The 19,300-nt window shown below is 39.0% G+C and overlaps 2 long non-coding RNA genes across 2 annotated transcripts in view; one reads left to right on the top strand and one right to left on the bottom strand.

Annotated features, from left to right (window-relative positions):
• Positions 1–5,013: 5,013 nt before the first annotated feature.
• LOC148115451 (uncharacterized) lies at positions 5,014–5,731 on the bottom strand. The gene is made up of 2 exons (XR_015732533.1): positions 5,641–5,731; positions 5,014–5,247 (listed from the first exon to the last, which is right to left on the bottom strand). It is a non-coding gene; the product is annotated as an uncharacterized LOC148115451 (long non-coding RNA).
• LOC117657572 (uncharacterized) overlaps positions 5,033–19,300 on the top strand; it is a 29,444-nt gene continuing 15,176 nt past the window's right edge. The window contains exon 1 of the long non-coding RNA XR_004589142.3: positions 5,033–5,260. This is a non-coding gene — a long non-coding RNA (uncharacterized LOC117657572). The remainder of the gene's footprint in view (positions 5,261–19,300) is intronic.

The following is a 19,300-nucleotide window of genomic DNA, read 5'->3' as shown; positions in this document are numbered from 1 at the left end:
AAATTAGACCCTTTCTGGTTACAACTTGGAATTCGTGCAAATCTCTTACCTTCACCTAAACAGTGACTAAGGTTTCCTTGCTTGGAGAAAGGGTGAGAGAGCCACTGTGAAAATTAGCTTAATTGAGAGATCAGACATTTTGTTCTGGCTGCTTCTTTTTGGCTTCTAATTTCTCTTAATGTCATTCCTATCTAGCAGAACAATACCATACAATCACACTTATTTTTGTCATCATGATTATCATTGGTTACCTGGAGATACATTGCTAACAAAATATCTTTTCACTTTTTGTTCCATAGAGAGGGCCAAGGTGAACACACACACATATTCACTCACTCACCCCCCCCAACAGAGAGCAATGTCAGAGGAACTCGAATCAGACAGATCATCATCTTCTAGTGATCAAAAAGAACTAGTAAATCTATGTCCAGTTTTACTCTAGGAATATTTTTCCTGCTCACAGTTCAACTCCTTACATAAAATAACCCCTGTGCTGTGATAGATTTTGTGTCTTGCTTTGAAGAAGAAAAGATGTTAAGCATCAAGGCCAGCTGAGATTCTTTGTCTGGGATTTAGCTAGCCGTCCTCATTAGCAGAAGAACAATACGAAAGAAAAGAAACTGCTGATAGAGAGCTCCTGTAAGCTTTATGCCTTTCATGGTTTTTTCATCATACCAGTAATTAAATCACTCTGAGACAGACCCTACCATACATGGGCTCATGTTTCCTAACCATAGATGTGCACGTTTTATATTTCTGTCCTCAAATGAAACATGGGAGAAGTATAATTTATCTCAGAGCAAGTACAAGGCATTTTGTTCTCTGAAGAGCATAACAAGATGGTGGCTGCCTATCCAATCAGCCACAGTGGATTCACTGGGACTGACTGGCTGACTGAAATAAAATTTGCCCGGATTTAAACAGTACAAAATCTCTTTCATTAAAAAGTACAAATAAACAAAACAATAAAAGAAAAATGCACATTTATTCTGATTTAGTACACACAATTCCATCCTGTACGCATACACTGTAACTTCAGTTGGTCTTCTTATACAGAAGAGCTCCTATCTGTTATTTAAAACTTCAGAAACGAAAACGTAGTCAGGTCTCCAGAAACGTTTTTCCTTTATGATTCAGTTTCCATCACAAATATTCTACACTTTCAAGGCTAAATCAAGCAATTCATGAGAGTACAGGAACAAAACAAAAGCTACTGAGATTATATTTTAACTCAACGTCGATAACAAACTCCTTCCACCACCACATTTGAACGTCAAAGACTAATATTGGAAGTGCAATGCAGGCTATGTAGGCTATTTTCCTGCCTCCAGCACTGAGTAGCTAAGCTCTAATGGTAAGAACATAACGAGGGTTGCACTGGATCAATAGGCCAATCTCACCACTTATTGCTTTCATAGAGACCAACTTGAGCTTGTGTGAAGCTCACTAGTAAAACAGAATGAAATAATGTTTTCATGCTAGTGTTTCCCAGCAGCTAATACTGAAATGATTATGACCTCTGAATTTGATGTTTTTCATTTTGTTCTTTTTTTGAACAAGGCATCCATTTCCTAAAACAGAACAGAGGAATTAAAACTTCCCACCTTCTGTAGGGCTGCGGAAAAAGATATCGGGTGACATAGTAGTATCAGCGGAAGAGGCATGCCGCATTTCTTTTACCTGCTTTTGTTTGTTTGTTTTTGAGGGAGAATAAGAGTGGGAATGAGAATAGAAGGTTCTAGAAATCAAATTGCTACCCTTTCTTCCAGTAAATCCATCAGCCCCTCCTACTCAAAAATATGCTTTTGAAATTCAGAACTTTACTGCTAAATCTTGATGGAAATAGCCTTAGGAGTTTCAGGATTCGAGTAAGGTATGGTCATTATTACCTATTACATGCTTGATGAAATAAATAAAATAAAATAAAATAAAATAAAATAAAATAAAATAAAATAATAAAATAAAATAAAATAAAATAAAATAAAATAAAATAAAATAAAATAAAATAAAATAAAATAAAATAAAATAAAATAAAATAAAATAAAATAAAATAAAATAATTACATGTGACCATAGACCCTCAGTTGCCCATCTCTAGTCTAAAGGAATCTAAAGTCAAAGCTTCCTTAACACTGCCTATTATTTGGGTAGCTATCCTCTTGGGGATGGTGATAGAGTTTGACTTATAATTTATGTTCAAGCTATACTATTATAGCCGCCCAGAGACATTAGATATGTGATGGCAAATCAATTTCATAAACAAACAAACAAATTATGATGTTGAGCCCAAAATGATTAATCTCAAGAGTTTTGACACTTCATTTTCTTTGTTTCCTTTTTACTTGTCCCCCAATAAAAAAAAAATCTGGCATATGCTGGATTTTCTGCATATGTTACCTGTGACATTTAAATAAAGTTTGAAAATATTGGGATCACTGTTTCTTGTCAGTGAAACACTTATATGTCTTACTATATCGTGTATGCTGTCTAGATGTGTCCTATCCTGTAGAAAGGGATTCAGGTCTATCCTTAGAGGTGAAATAATATTTTTCTTCTTTTCTATCACAACAATTGATATTACCTCAGTTTACACAGCATGCCTTTCTGGATGCCTCCCTGATTAAATTTTCCGTCTCAGGGTCATTCCTAATATTTCGGGCAGGTGGACAATAGTATGTCCACAGGATAAAACAATTTGGAGAAATTGATATCATAACTCACAGTAATTCCATGGAGGTGGTTTTTCGTTTTGAGAAATTTGCTTTATGGGTCATCATGCTTTCTTTGTCACAGAGGCATACTATTCTAGGAAGCAGTTCCCAGTTTTTTTCACAGTTCGTATCTAATGATGAGTGTCTATTCCTGGTTTTCTTTCCTTTCTTTATGCCTGCATTTCAAGTCTGTTATCATCCACAAAAGATTATCCCACAAAATAATCTTTTACAGTATGCTACATGAGACTTTCCATTTTTGTTTCAACACACAATATCCGTTACCTATGTAGAAATCATTCAAACAAACCACCCCAATTCACCCATTCCTTGCTTTCTTCTTGAAGGAACTTAAAATTGCAAAATGCCACTGTTATAGTGGCAGTGTTATGTCGATAATTTTCTGTTGATCATAACAAATATTATTTAGCTTATTACCGCCATGATAGCTATTTTATCACCAATGATATCACTGACTGAAAGCAGGTGAAAAATATTTTCACCTAAACGCTGCTTGTGAATGATCATTGTTATTTACATGTATTTTTGCCATTCATTTGCTGATGAATGTTTAGATTTTCTTTACATCCTTATACTTCACAGACCTACTAATATATACAACAAGCATTTGGGAACAATTTGAAACTGCTAGCATTAGTATAAAACACTAATATGGGATTGTTCCCCAAATATTTCTGTTGCTTGACTTTCCTTTGGGCTTTTTGTCTATCACATTCTACTATTAGTTTATGTCCTATTTCTGACCTATCACTTTTTGGGGAAACAAAAAAAAATCAGTCATCTCTTCAGAATAATAACATCATCGAACAACATCTTTCTATCCCGGGTCCTTGAGAAAGACTCAATAAGTGGATAAAAATGCTAAATCCAATCTAAATATCTGTTTGACTGTGTGATAAACCATAATAATTGTTGCTGTTGTTGTTTTATTAAATGTATATGTGGCCCAACTCCTCAGGTCTTCGGATTCATTGAATTGTCCCTCAAATCAGCTTAATAACTTTTTGATGGTAAATTCAAGCAGTTTGGTTCCATTTGGACAAAAAGGGCTCCTTCCCTTTTCACTGAGTTTCTCCCAAAAATGTTCCATGGGTTTTACCAAATTAATCGCCAGTATGTGCTATACCAGCAATCCTCAGACTTTCTGCCTCCATGGACCGGCAGTGGTGGTGGTGGCAGTGGGTGGTGGCGGGGGGAGGGAATGATTTTTCATACATGCTTGCCTGCTGCTTGCGTGGACCCACAATGGGCTGCGGACCGGTCTCAGTCCATGGACCAGAGGTTGAGAATCCTTGTGCTATGCCAATATTTTATCCAATGTTTAAAACCTAAATGGATAGCATTTAGAGAAAGCTGCACTAGAAATTCTAGCTTCCAATTTTGTACCTGATTTGAAAGACTTCATGAGTATATTTCCTCACCATGCCAACCTTCTTTATAACTTCAGAGTCTACTTTAGATATCTAACATAATCCTTGTTTGAAAAGTTCAATCAGACTGAAAAACACACATGGGGGGGGGGGATTCTATGTCACCTTTGTTCTAGATTTACAGTATAGCTAGAAACAGAGAGAGAGTGAGAGAGAGAGAGAGAATCAAGAAAAGTTTAGGCTAGGAGAAAGAAATCAATTTGTATGCTGCTTTTCATCTGCTTATATGCTTCTTAGCCTGGTCAAATGAAGTTTTCTAAACCTAAAAAAAAAAATCACAAGGTAACTCAAGCCAGGCCAGAGAAGTGCCTTTGTCTCTCTTCAGATTTTGAACCGTGTCGGCTGCAGCCTGCCTGGAGCGACTCCATTCTATGGGTTCAAAAATACTGCCTTCCAAATATATATATATATTTTCATTTTGCTTCTGCTGCGTTTGTCACTGACTGGGTAGAACTTATCCCCTTTAAGCATGTGTTGGTGCAGGAGAACTGGAAAGGAAGCAAATTATTACAAACAACTTTCCCTAAGTGAGTTCATTTACGTTCCCAGGCATGTAGCTGGCAACAGCATCCAGGCCTCACTCCTTTGCCCCCCTCCCCGCCTTCCCTCGGCCTCTTCCCCCCTCCTTCCTCTTTCTCTCTCCCTCCCTCCTTCCCAGCGTTAATGACTTCCACATGGGTCTCTGGCATTCTGAGCATTGTCTGAAATCTCCAAATTTAGAAGAAATATGAAAATTGTCAAGCACGCCTTCCTTAGGGGGTAAAACCAACATTCGCTTGAACTGTTGCAGGTCAAGGCAGTAGTGGCACGTGACTGAGCCTTAGCGAATGGTCTGCTCGGGGCTCCTGACAGATGTGGCCGACAGCCATCCAGCATCATCTTTCAGCTCATATAAGGTAAAAGTAAAAGGTTTTCCAGATTTTAAGCAGTGAGGAAAGAGGACCACTTGTGCCAGCCGCTTAAAAGAGGAGTGGCGACTCGGATGTTCCAGTAGCCCCTCTATAGTTTGAACAGATGAAAAGGTCCCCATCTTCTCCATCCACTCCATGGTCCTGGTATACGACAGGTATGGGCAGAGATTTCCACCTGTTGAAAGCAGGTATGTTTTTAACTGCTGAACATTTGCAGAACAAAATCTCTCTCTCTCTCTCTCTCTCTCTCTCTGTGTGTGTGTGTGTGTGTGTGTATTTCTATATTTCTGTATTTCTCATCATCATCTGTGTTATATTGGCTTTATAGCTTTAGTTACTTGTGTCATTATTTGGGTAATATGGAATATCCTGATGGAACAAACGGTCTGTGTCTGAATTCCTCTTTCTGTTCTTAGACTATACATAATTTTAACATGCTTAAAATCACTTTGCCTTCATCTTTTCATCACATAACTTTCTAAGGGGGGTGGGGGGGATGGGGGTTTGACCAGAAAAGAAAAAGATTGGGATGCCCTTCATGAAAATGAAGGGAAATTAAAGAACCTACCTCAAGCAATTGGAGCAGGGGAGGGAATCTGTTTGCGGGAAGCATCTTTATATATATATTTGCCAGTCTCTCTCCTCTCCAGACTTTGAGAACTGATGATGGAAATGGGAAACAAAGAAGCTATGAAATAAGATTTATTTCTTAACCGTGACATGTCGGTCTCTTTATTTCAGCATCCTGAGGTTATTCTCTAGAGAGATGATTTTTGATCTTGAGAGTTTCAGGGCACAAGTGAAAGAGTAGAAAGATTTCAGTTAGAAAGCTGAAATGGTTTTTAAGATTTTAGGACCGTTAAGCCTATAGCTGCTCCTGTTTCTTACCGCCATCCTCCCATGCTGTGCACCAAGCACAAAATGCTGATGTGACCCTGTACTTTTCAAAGGAAGATAAAGCAGTCATCTCTACAAAGGCAGTCTCTAAAATGCAGATGTCTCATAGAGCTGTTCTGGTATTTGTTTGTTCCAGAGAATGTGTTCCAGGCTGGAAAATAAAAACCAGAAATATTTCCAGCCGAACTGCCCTCCTCACCTCCCACACTGCAATGGAAAAAGGCAATAGATCACTGTGTCTTCCCAGGGCTCTGTCGCCAAAGTGGAGCCAACCTAGAAGCAGAGGTGCTGCTAAAGTTAGAGCAGCAAAAAAGCTTCACGGGCATTAAGCAACCCAGTGGGAAAAGGTGTCTGGTTTTGTCCATTTGTTTCACGCAGATACCCAGCTTTTCTGGTAATGTGATCCAGGCCAGAACCAGAAGTGGAGACACTGACTATTCAATCCGTCCCTGAATAATCAGTCAGCCAAATTTTCTAGCAGAAAGAAAAGATTTTTCATAGCAAGGGATTTACCCCTGTTTATCCTGGGGTTTTTTTTGCTCTTGATAGCAACATTTTAGAAGTCCTTGGTTGTCTCTGAGCTTGTTGTTCTCTTATGGATGCTAGTTACACATAATATCAATGCTAGTTATGATGTTATTTAGTTTGGGTAATGAAAAGTTTGCAAGAAAATAACCAAGCTCAGAGAGCACCAAGGACCCCTCATTTCAACCCTGAACTACAAATATTCTCCTCTATCAGCAATGTTTTAACATGCTGGTAGAAATTAAACATGTTTCGTTGTTGTTAATAGATCAACACAATTCTTTCCAAAGCATCTCAGTTATACACAACTACCTCTCTGTCAATCATCTTGATATCTGGTCACTTTCTTTTTTTTCCCCTCCCTTATTAGAATATAGGTAGCAATATGAGCAGTATTGATGTTTCTTTTAAAATGCTAATATCTGATAAGAAATGTGGTATCAGGATTTAAAGCACTCAAGCAAAAAAAAGACAGCTGGCAAGGAGGGAATTCTTTTCTTGCTATAGTGAAATAAAAACAGGCACATACAGATTCAGATTTCCCAAAGCAATTATTTATAGGAAAGTCTGTGTGTCTAGACGGGGTACAATGTTAAATAGTTCCTGGAGAGAGTAATATTTCCTTTCCTACTTGTGAAAACGGGGTCTGGAAATCATTTACTGTCCCCCCCCAGACCTTACTTTAAAAAAAAAAAAAAGAGCAGTTCATAAATCACATTTACAACTTTAAATAGTTCAGAAAACTATTCAGATTCTGATGAAAATCAAATAAAATGCCTCCTCATTTACCTCGGCTTTTCCAAAACATTTCAATTTATCCCTCTTCATAGAATGTCATGAAAGAAGTACAGATGTACTTCCCAAAACTGACCCTAATCATTATTAATCCTGTTTAGTTATTTCTTTTCTATTCTTTTTTATTGTAGGGAAGCAGCCAAGAATTGAGTATATATGTCTTTACAAGACCTATCAAATCAACTCTGGATGTGAGATTTCATTGTAGTGAAATCCGAAATGAGTCATAATTGAATTCAAATATCATTTTTAAGCTCATAATGCAGGAAAGAAAGCAAAAGTTGATGTAAATTAGCCTCCTTCAAGCTACCAGACAATATTCATCAGATACTGCAGTTGTTTAGAATTGTTAGACAGCTGTGCTTATATCTGGAAGACATAAGGCTGGGGGAAGTTGCTGTAGATATAATTATGAAAATGCTCATAGGTTTTAATGTCTTGATAATTTTTTTCTGTTTTGAAAATATTAGCCTAAACACTGACTATAGAATGCAGCCATCCGCCTCCTATGGAATAATTGTCTTCATATTTTATGATCTTCGCCATGGGTCAATGGAGAAGGACAATTGCATCTGCTGTCTGACCTTTCACTGCTGTGATGACCAATCACAGATGTTGAGGTTAGGTCCAGAAGGTTAGGTGCTGACTTTTCCATAAGTTATATTCAAATACTGGAGAAAGGAACATGGATATGAACCTACCTTTTCATATAATTTGGAGCATATAATCTTTTTTTTAGCATTTAATCTTTTTAAAAGAAAGTTTTCTTATGCTATAGTAAACCCTATGTCTGAATCTATTAATTAGAATGGATACAATGGTGTTAACTTACGGTACATTGTGCCAGAGATAGTGCATGCATTTCTAAAGGACAGTGTAACTTCATTTTACTACATATTATTGGTGGAACAGTTGCATTGACCTTTACCGGTATCTGAGGATAGGGGCTATTGTGGTAAATGCTAAGAAAGTTACAACACAATCTTATGCATAATTAGTGGTGCATCTACATGTGGCTGAATCCCAGAAAGATATGAATAAAATTGCAATCGGAGTGCCTTTGTTAACAAGATTGTAAGTGAAGGGATTTGGCAATGTTCAAACAAGGCAGACCAGATTCTGAATGATATCAGTTCCTAACAGGATCAGCGCTAGTAATTCATCAAAAATCCCCACAAAGTTCTATCCAAAACTGTGTCTCTGAACATTATTATACTGCTCATTTTCTTCGGACATATCATTTTCTCCACTCTTCTAGTTGTAGGTAGCAATCTCTAAGATTGAGAAAGGGGAGATTGGATTCTCATGTGCTTTAAGACAAAGGGAACTCCCTCAGAGCCTCTGGAAGTCTTTCTGAAGTACTGTGTGGTTGTCCTTACTCTTGCATTCCATCTTCCTTTAATGTTGGCCAATGTTTCTTCCAACTAGCAATGGAAGAATGTAAAAAAAATAGCTAAATAACACTCTGTTCCCCTCTTCATTCTTTCCTTATATTATAATTGCAGTGGAAGAGAGGGCAACATTTCTAAGCCATCTGGCAGGAGATGCATGATCTTGGGAATAGTAGGTAGGATAAGGTAGGAGTTCCTCCCATTGGGAAATAGGAAATCTTGCAACTCAAGAAAAAAGGTTGTAAAGCATTTTTTGTTATATTTCCTCAGAAGCAGATGTCAAGCCATTAGTTAACCATCTTCTCAAGCTCTTCAGAAACCCCATATTATTATAGGGCCATCTAAATGGTGCCAATCTCAGATCAAGTCAGCCCCACATGCAGAAGGGGCAGAAGAGAGTACTTGGTTTCACACATATAACATAGTAGTTTAGTGTAAAATTAGTTGGAAGACTCTTACCTTAAGCATCAGCAATCTTAAGTTTTGGAACAGACAATCAATTGTTCCTCTTACGCTATTCTAGAGTAGCTTCATTGTCATTTCTAGGATATTCCAGGGATTTGACATATATAATTGAATGTTAACTATTTCTTTTCTAGAAGAGGGGGAGAGAAAACATGATCTCTTTTACATATCCACTTCTGGTTAAAAATATGATCCTCATTTTAAAAATTTCTATTTCATTAACCTATGTGACTTCCTCCAAATGATATTTGATAAGAGGGCTGAGAATTTTAAACCAGTGGAATTAGGAACAATTTCCTAGTTCCATTTGCTTAAAAAAGTCTACAGCACCCGAGGGAAAATACTTAAGTTAATAAATCAGTTACAACTCTGTGGGACAGACATACTATGCATACAGCATATTTCTCAACTGTTGAAATCACTTACTAATCATTGTGACCACAATAAAATGTGGGACCAATATGATTCTCCTTGTGACTGAGCTGTGATTGGAATCCATTACTCATGTTCATATTCTTACAAGGTTATGATTGCTATTGAATAGTCTGGTGTCACTGGCTTTTGCTTTGGCTGAAGAGTCAAATAAAATATGTTCTTCGAGTATACAGGCAGTCCCCGGCTTACGAAAGAGGTCCATTCCTAAGTCTGTCTTTTAAGTTTATTTGTGGGTAAGTCAGAACAATTATTTAGCATCAGTTAATCAAATGTGTGTATTAATATATAGTATATATTTGGCCTGGTGCTGGAGAGGGTTTGATTCTATTGCTGGAGGATGGGAGGGTGCGTTACTACTGGATTTAATTTCTTGAAATAAACATCAAGGGAGGTTTGGACAGAGTTATCTTTTTCTCATCATAAATGGCCTTGTAGCAGCTAACGCTCTCAGTAACTATCCTTGATGAATTTGATGAACCTCTCTAAATTGAGATCTTGCGCGTTTATCTTTTGCCATCCTGCTTCAAAGAGACCAGAGACTTCAGCTAACTTTTCCATCAAAAACATTTTTGGCTCTGGAGTTTTTGGGTCCCCATCTTAATCAATTGCTGGCATGTACTACTCTAGTGCTCAGTGGGTCAGTTCTTCAGCATGGGAGTTGAGTACATTTTCACAAATGTCTGATTCTTGATGACCGTATCTTTTCTTTTATGTACACTGAGAGCATATGCACCAAGACAAATTCCTTGTGTGTCCAATCACACTTGGCCAATAAAAAAATTCTATTCTGTTCTGTTCTGTTCTGTTCTGTTCTGTTCTGTTCTATTCTATTCTATTCGCACTTGATTACCAATATGCCAACCACAACTTTCCTGACTCTAACAATGCTGTCAGCTGTAAACCCTTGAAAAGCATGCACAAAATGGGGATACACTTTTTTCCACATACACAATTTGTTCCATAATTTATTCCTTTCATATTTGGCTCATCCCAAGAATCAGCAATATTTGTAATGGGATCATAGATGTTATAATTCCATCAGCTCTTCACATCACTTGCATAACAGGACTTATTGTAGAAAGTCTGCCATGAATATTGGGCCTTTAAAGAAGGCTACGGTCCCCTGATCCATTGGCTGAAGTAGCAGTAGGATGTTGGGGATAAAAATATGACCTTTATATTGGTGTGAATGCCATCTAAAGTGCTCGGATGTCCAGGTGCATTGTCAAGCACAAGGAGAATCTTGAAAGGGATTTTCTTGGCCAAGCAAAAATGTTCAACAATAGGGACAAAATGGTTCAAGAACCAATCTAAAAAGATGGCAATTGTACCTGAAGCTTTTGCCTTGGCCTTCCAAGGAACAGGAAGAGATACTTTCATGATATAGCGAAGGGTCCTTGGATTTAGGAAGCAATACACATACGAAGACTTGAGCATACAATCCCTGGATAATGTTACTCTCAATAACCTTAGCTTATCCTTTGATACCTCATGCCCCCGGTGCACTTTCTTTTCCTCTTTCAAAATGCTCTTTCAGGCATTCTTTACAAAAATAAGCCTGTTTCTTCTTCATTCGGTATTTAGTCTGGCAAATAACTTCCCTCCTCAATACTCTTTTTCTCAGCATTTCAGCAAAATCATGCACAGCACTTACATCAGTACTCCACCTTGCACTTCAATATTATGGAAATTTGCCCTTGTTTTGAAATGATTGAACTGAACCCTACTCACAACAAAGTGTCACAAAGTAGGGCGTGCATTTGTTATTACAAATGGTTGCATTTAACTCAAATGTTAAATATAATAGTTATATATTTCGTAAGTGGAAGTTGTCTGTAAATTGGATGCTTAACCTAGGAAATGGTTAGCTTGGAACTATTGGACAGCAAAACACAGCCAATTCATCTAATAAATAGATAAGAATAAAATGTCAGCCAAAAAGAAGAATGGAACATTTGAGCAGCACAGAAAAGGAAGGGTTCTGAGAAACATATTGGCACGCTGGATTTTCTGAACTAGGATAAAGTAAGACTGAAGAAAGCGGTGGCTCTGAGACAAAAAGGCTTGAAGGATTCCTGTCAAACTCAAGGCCCGCAGGACAGATCTGGCCCACAGGGTGCTTAAACTGGCCCGCAGGGCCGGCTTGGAAATATCAAAGGACTGGCCTGCAGTGCTTCTGCCAGCCAAAACGGGCCACGGAGGGGACACATGCGCCCCCCCCTCCGCAGCCCATTTTCAGCCTTCCAAATTTGTTCCAAATTTGTAAACATGTGAATGAATGAAATTAAAATAAATGGATTGTTTCACAGTGAGATTCAAGAAACAGGACTGGAAGAAGAAACAACCCATTTCCTTCATCTGCCCCCTAATTCTCACCAAATTTGGTCATGGGTGCTATTTCAAACAATTTGGAGTCTGGCTGCTTATATGGATTTAAGAACAAATTGATTCCAACAACACTATGGAAGAAAGAGTTACACTGAATATCTGGGCAGGATTTTTTATTCTTTCTCCTGTCCAGAGGTATCAGCAGAAGGTTACCTAAAGATTTGTCACTGAAGTGAGCAAATACTTTACCATTAGGTGAACTTTTTTCAGAGTTCTTAACTATGGCCATGCTGACTCACGAATTCCTAAGTCAAGGGAAAATATTATATGTAATTCACCTGCTTATGTCTCATAAAATAAAGGTCAGGATTTTCTGCCAGATCTCTGGGTGATCTGCAGTTGGTTAGCAAGGATGTGAAGCTCTTTGTTGTTTGCCAAATGCAGCAGATAAAGTTCTTGTCCAAAATGCATCGCTTTAAAACAGCAGAGCTGCCTTTCCTTAAACAATACTATTTTGAGGTAGCTAACAGCCACAAAAGGCACGGTAGTGACATGGGGAAATCATCAAGAACCTGAGGCTAGATCCCCCCCCATCTTTTAATCATTCTTTTAATGATTTGGGGGCTGGGGGGGGTGTTGAAACTAAAATAAATTATTGAAAAGCTCATAAAGCCTACCAGAGTCTTAAGACACTTATTTTATTTCTTTGTTTGCCTAAACACAAAGAGAATATCATTTCTGAATTCAGCAGTCTGGAGGCATGATCCTGTGCAGTTCCAATGTTCACAATCAAATTACTAAAGGACTTCATCAGAGGTTGTGGACTGAGGATTCTGGCTATTTAAAAAAATGCTTTAGAGAAACTGTTGGTAGATGGGTAAAAGGACCAGGAACTTTCCAGATAGGCAAACAAAATTGTTCTCTATTTACTCTGATATATAGATACCACTCCACCCTTAACAAAGTCTGCATATACAGTTCTAAACAAACAATTTCAAATTAGCTTTTTATAGTGTCTTATCTGTTGTGCTTCCTCTCTCCCCCCTCTTCTCAGCTTCTTTATGTGCTTTCGCTTTTGGGGCTAATTTCTTTCCCAGGGAGGAGGATGGGAAGTGGGAGGGAAAAAAATCACTTTTGGCTTCCAACGCTTATGTCAAGCTGCCTTCCCTGTCTCTGCTCTCTTTTCTGCAAACTGCAATCTTTCTCACTGGCCACTTCACTTAGCAGATCACTCTCTGGGGTCCTGTTGCTCTTCCCGGATCTCCACCCTGAAGATCCCTTCTCCTGGACCCACACAGTATGGCCAATTCACAAAAACAACTCCGGGAAGGCCCAACAACCTTCTCCTCCATTACTTAATATTTCTGCTCTTTAGGCTATAAGGCAGATGTATCTGCATCCAAGTGTTCTAATTGGGTACAAAACTCTCAATGTCTCTGAGCCACTGAGCCTGAATCTGACCCACAAAAAAAAACCCCATTCACCTTAGGATCAACCCTATAAAAGCAACTGAGGGCAGGTGTTAAAATTAAGATGATTAACATTGCTACACACAGCCTTCTTTAAGATAAGGCTTGAGGGCAGTGGTGGGATTCAGCCAGTTCGCACCACTTCGGGAGAACCGGTTGTTAACTTTCTGAGCAGTTTGGCAAAGTGGTTGTTGGAAGAAATCATTAGGGCAGAGAACCGGTTGTTAAATTACTTGAATCCCACCACTGCTTGAGGGGTAGGTTCAAGACTTATATTTGAATGGTCCTTGTTGTTTCCTTTAGTTCTGGATTCTTCCTCACTTATTTTTAAGGCTGATTCTTCACTTTGCTTTCTGTGGGGTTCTTCCATTGGACAAATGTAGGAGAGTTGGAAAACAAGCTTTGATCAGCACCAACTATTTTTTCTCCCCTGGTAATGAGCTCGCTGATGTTACACTAGCTCCCCTTCTGCTGTGCCTTAACCTTGGCTTTCTCTTTACCCTTGAGAAAATTTTCCCTTTCTTGCTCCATCTTTTCCTTTCTTTATTTTTGCTCTGTTTGCTTGTCCCCCCCACTTTTTTTTTGATTGGCTAATTAACTGACAAAATTTGGGGAAATTTGTGCCCTCTGGCTCATCACAGAAGAGATTATATGCATCCCTGCTGCATTTTGGAGATTAACAAAAAATAAACCTTTCTGGGTCTGTTTAGTGCAGGTTTGGGCTATGTGGCCAACCTTGCCACATACTTTTTTTCTCCTTCTCAGATCCCATCTTTGCTCCTAAACTACTGGATTTCTTTTAACACGGTTTTCTCTATGGATTATTCACTTTCCCATTTCTTAGGAATTTCTCTTTTTACTAGTCCTCTTCCAATAGCAAGTCAGTTTTTCCTTGTCTCCTTCATCCTGCAGGTGCCTAAATAATTTTCATCCATGACTGCACATTTCTGGATAGGGCTGTCCTACTCAAAAATATAAAGCTCCTGGCACAACTTGTAAGACTACTCACTGGGTATCTTTTCTATGGTTGTAACCTTTGCTACTTCATTCTGCAAGTCGAGTCCAAAATTCTCTGACACCTTCCTAAACTACCTGTGGGCATTCCCTAAATCGCTCCACTTTGTAACTTTATATTTCTGTCAAGTTGTCTCAGGCAGGTAAATTCTTAGGGCTTTTCTGGAAAGTTGTGTTCCAACCTTGCAACTCATTCCTGTTCTGGCCACACATACATGCAGTTCCACCCAACAAGTGGAACTTGTATAAGAAAAATTGTGAGCTTGATTTCAGTGCCAATTACAAGTTTTCTGAATTCATACTGTGTCTTAATTCTTAACTGAACTATTTTCAACTAGGGGTGTGATTAGTGGACTTTAGGATTCTAGTAGAAGGGGAAGTACGTCCCTCTTAACAGGTCTGTCTACTCTTCCCACAAGAAAATTGTGCCATTTATGGACAGCTCTCCTTGAAAAGCACAGAACTGGCATCATATCGGACTATATTCTATCATTACTCAGAAGAGTTCATTTCTATTCCATCATCTATTTATGGTAATTTGGGGAGGCCTTTTCAGTCTCTTCCCATATATAAACGCTGCCATTTGAGCCAAGAAACAGTTACGGGAAAGCCAGCAAAGTTTAGTCTTAGTTTACCTATTGCCCATTAAAGGAAGTGTTTTACAAATAAGAATTGTAACCATCCCCCGCCCCCGCTTGCCTTTCTCTCCCCTGTTCTTTCAAGCACAAACTGGGATGATGAAAAGAAGCAACACCCAAAGGGGTGGAGGAGAGGGATCAGATTCAATCATTCAAACCAAATTACAAATTGCATCTAGAATATTTACTGATCTCAATCCTAAGTCCGCCATGCTTGTTTGAACAGAATAATGTTCTGTTTGTCCTATTGTGGCCTTATTGACAAACCCTGGGATCGATATACCTGAACTAATAACTTCTGTCACATCCTCTATTTGTCTTTATATTTAAGGACACTATTTATGACCCAGTGCCCCTGGTGAAACCACTCTCTCTACTTTTGTATTTTGTATATTTACCTATTTATTGCTATTACTATGCATACCTGCACATTACAACTCCTTCAGTGTTAATACTACTTCGAATTCTCAGGAGAGAAAGGTGAATTCATACCTTGCATTAAGCCTTTGTGTACTTGTTACTTACTTATAGTCTGTACTTGCCCAATGTCATTTCTAAAGCATGGAGAACAGGAACTTGTTTCGGTTTCTATGTGTTCGTCAATAAAATATTGAAAAGTATTACAGATAGAAAGATAGATAGATAGATAGATAATGTATGTATGTATGTATGTATGTATGAAATATATAACAACAGTGTCATTTGTTGAAGTATGGATTCCATAAGGTTGAAATAGAGGTTCACAATCTTTCTCAGTTCAGTAGTTGCGTGTTCTTCTATGTTCTTGCTAGAATACCCTTTTCTCCCCAAAATAAGACATCCCCTGGTAATAAGCCCAATCGGGCTTTTGAGCGCAAGGCAGTAAGGGCAAGCGCTTATTTCAGGGTTCAAAAAAATATAAGACAGGGTCTTATTTTGGGGGAAACACAGTAGCAAAATATTATTTGGATTTAGGGATTCTGTTTTTTTATAAAATCCTGATCATAGAAAAACAGCATTCACATGAGTAAACTATATGCATCTTGTCTCTATATTTCAAGACTACTAAAAGGTCGAAACTTAAATCAAAACCATTTCTGCCTCCTTGTCCTGTAACTTCATGCTATTGCTCTCTGCAATAGAACGCAGGCAATGTATTCACTTAGGGAAAAACACTGAAGGTTCATTTTAACAGAGAGCAAACCCCACTCCCTTCTAGCACTGAAGATGTCACCGGATTGTCCATTGGAGACATCATCTTCAAGCAAACAACCCAACTCAGAGACCACCAAGGACTCATCTTATGTCCAGCCTTGGCAACCATAATCTTTCCAAGTTCAGGAAACTGGGAATCACATGGATTTTATCAGGATTGCTCTGACCTTCTCCAGGGACTTCCTTTCACACTCCCCTTGTTCTTTTGCTCAGTCTTTGGGAACAGATGGAGGTCACCAATCAAAAAAGAACAGTCTTCCCCAGTGAACTGAGCCTTACTGGGAAACAAATCTTGCTAACCATTTCCTTTATTTTAGGAATGCAATATGTAAACAAGCAAGAGGTGTCATTTACAGACACCCCAGTTCACATGCTTCAAAACTAGAAGCCTTCTTGGTTTCTAGTGGTTGTTCTTGTGGTTTAAATAGGGTTTTTTTTCTATTTCTAAAATAAATAATTGTTATAAAAGCAGGAGAATTCTGATAAGCAAACTGTCCCCATTTTCATCCATAATTCCCCCATAATATTTTTAAATATTTTAAAGTGTGCATCTCTAGGAAGTTCATATCAACCCACTTACACTCTGTTCCACATGGAATGGGTGTAATGAAACAATAATAGCTCTAAAATGCCACTGTCCACAAATATAAAATGGGCACATGTAATCGTTTAAGTACTTTCTTGGAAGTATTCCTGTTTTGATTAAAAACACTGTACATCCCTATCGTGATTCAAAGATGCCCAAATTGCATACACATGCCACACATACACACTAGTGGAGTAATGGCTAACCTTTTTGCCATCACGTGCCAAAAGTGGGGGGGAGTACGGGGGGGTCGCACGTTTGTGTGCCCACACCCATAATTCTATGTGCCCCGCCCCTGCGCATGTGTGTGCGACCACCCCCCCACGCTTCCCCCATTTTTGGCACGCGATGGCACAGTGGATCCAGTAGTTTTTCGCCCTCCCCAGGCTCCAGACCCTTTCTAGGAGCCTGGGGAGGGTGAAAATGGCCTTCCCTACCTCCCTGGAGGCCCTCTGGAGGCTGGAAGTGGCCTGTTTGCTGATTTCCAGTGGGCCCAGAAGGCCCGAAAATCAGCTGGCCGGCGCACACATGTGAACTGGACCTGAGCTCGCGTGCCCACCGATATGGCTCCGTGTGCCACACCATAGGTTCGCCATCATGGCACTAGTGGATCTCAAATAACTGCAGACAAAATTATTGTTTGGTTTCTTTGTATTAAAACACTAACATCTATAAAATCATGTCTCTGTCAACACCTTTAGCTAAGAGACTTTATATAGTTCAAACAAATGAGGCACAATGGAGATTTTAAATTGTCCAGGATTTTGAAATTTTTCAGGGTTCAGGAGATGTTAAATGACAATCCACTGAGGTAGATAGTTGTGGGAACATTGAAAGAGCGACGAAAACAAGACTAATTCTGGAATGAAGAGAATCAGGCAAATAGGAAAGAGATGAGAAAGAAAAATTACACAGGAAGGAGCTGTCAGTCACTGAAAGCACATCTTGTCCTGTACTGGACACTTGGGAATTGCTCTCAAGGAAAAAGAAAATGTTTCATTCTTTTTCTTGTTCTAAGATCAGCGGTTCTTTCTTTCTTGTCTTGCTGCCCCATTTATGTTACAGAATGCTGACTATGTAGTATGACATTTAGCCCTGGGTTAAATACAAGGTCAGTCCAAAAGCAGCAGGACAGAAAAGCTTCATTTTTTTCTCTGACAAGTATTTTTTTTTTCTGCACTCCCTCCCTTCTCAATTTCATACACACCCCTATTCCCTACTGTGGATTTAAGATGTAGTTTTACTGTCATAAACCAGCATGTGATTATCTATGTGCTGCTAAGCAGATTCTTGCTGGGTCTGGAGTTATACCACCAAAGGAGCTAGAGTGAATGTTAAACCCTTTTATGCCACCAGTGCTGCTTTCTAAAATGACTAAACTTTATCTCAACGGTGCTTTTTCAAAAGGCAACCGGACTTTGCTTTTCCTTGAAGGGGTTTCGCTTCTCATCCCAGAAGCTTTTTCAGTTCTCTGAAGAAGCTTCTTGGATGAGAAGCAAAACATCTTCAAGGAAAAACAAAGTCCAGTTATCGTTTGAAAAAGCACCATTGGGACAACCATGACCTGGATGACTGAGGATCTCCATAGACATTTGACTAAACTTTAGTTTTTAACTGAAGGATATATCAATGCAAACACTGACTTTTACCCCAGGAGGCAAAGCTAAAGTTTTGTATATCAGCATATGATAACAAATGCTATCAAATTGCTGCCCTTTGGAATGAACTGCCCCCAGAAATGCGTAAGATCTCCGATCTCCATGTATTTCGCTGTGCTCTCAAAACCTTGTTGTTCCGCCAGGCCGGGCTATCAATGTAAAGATTTTAATTGGTTTTAAATATGGGATTTTAAATTTGGGGGTTTTATAATTGAGCCAATTATTTAATAATTTTAAATTTTGTCTGTCTTTGTGCTTTTAATCAGGCAGTACACCGCCCTGAGTCCTTCGGGAGAAGGGCGGTATAGAAATAAAATAAATAAATAAATAAAATTATGATATATACCGGGACTAGGATGAATCTTTCCATTTTAGTTTCTCTCAGACTTCCTGTTTCCAGTTTTATTAGAACTTGTTTCATAAACTATTTCCAAATTTAAGATAGGTGAAATGTCGGATGAACATCTTGGGTTGGGATTAGCAGTGTTGGGCAGGGGTGGGCTTCAGAAATTTTAGCAAGGGGTTCTCTGCCCGGTTGCTGAGTGGGCGGGGCCTAGTTGGCCTCCTGCACTATGGCAGGGGGGGGCATTTTTGCCCTCCCCGGATTCCAGAGGCTTTCCTCGAGCCCTCGAGCCCTGTGAACCCCCAGCAGCCACCCCTGGCGCTAGGCCTCCTTTTCCCAATTGTTCTCTCCACCTCATTGTTCCTTGTAGTTCTTCATCCGTAATTTTTCATGGGTTTGCTGTCCACACGAGACATCGGAAAACAAAAGAATGAGGAGCAACTTTGTTCTTCACTCCTATGTTTTCCCATTCTCCACTCCTTGCTTTTTA

Source organism: Pantherophis guttatus, chromosome 2 (genome assembly GCF_059756535.1).
Source record: "Pantherophis guttatus breed Tessera chromosome 2, ASM5975653v1, whole genome shotgun sequence".
NCBI classification, from domain to species: domain Eukaryota; kingdom Metazoa; phylum Chordata; class Lepidosauria; order Squamata; family Colubridae; genus Pantherophis; species Pantherophis guttatus.
This window is presented reverse-complemented; position numbering and strand designations above follow the sequence as displayed.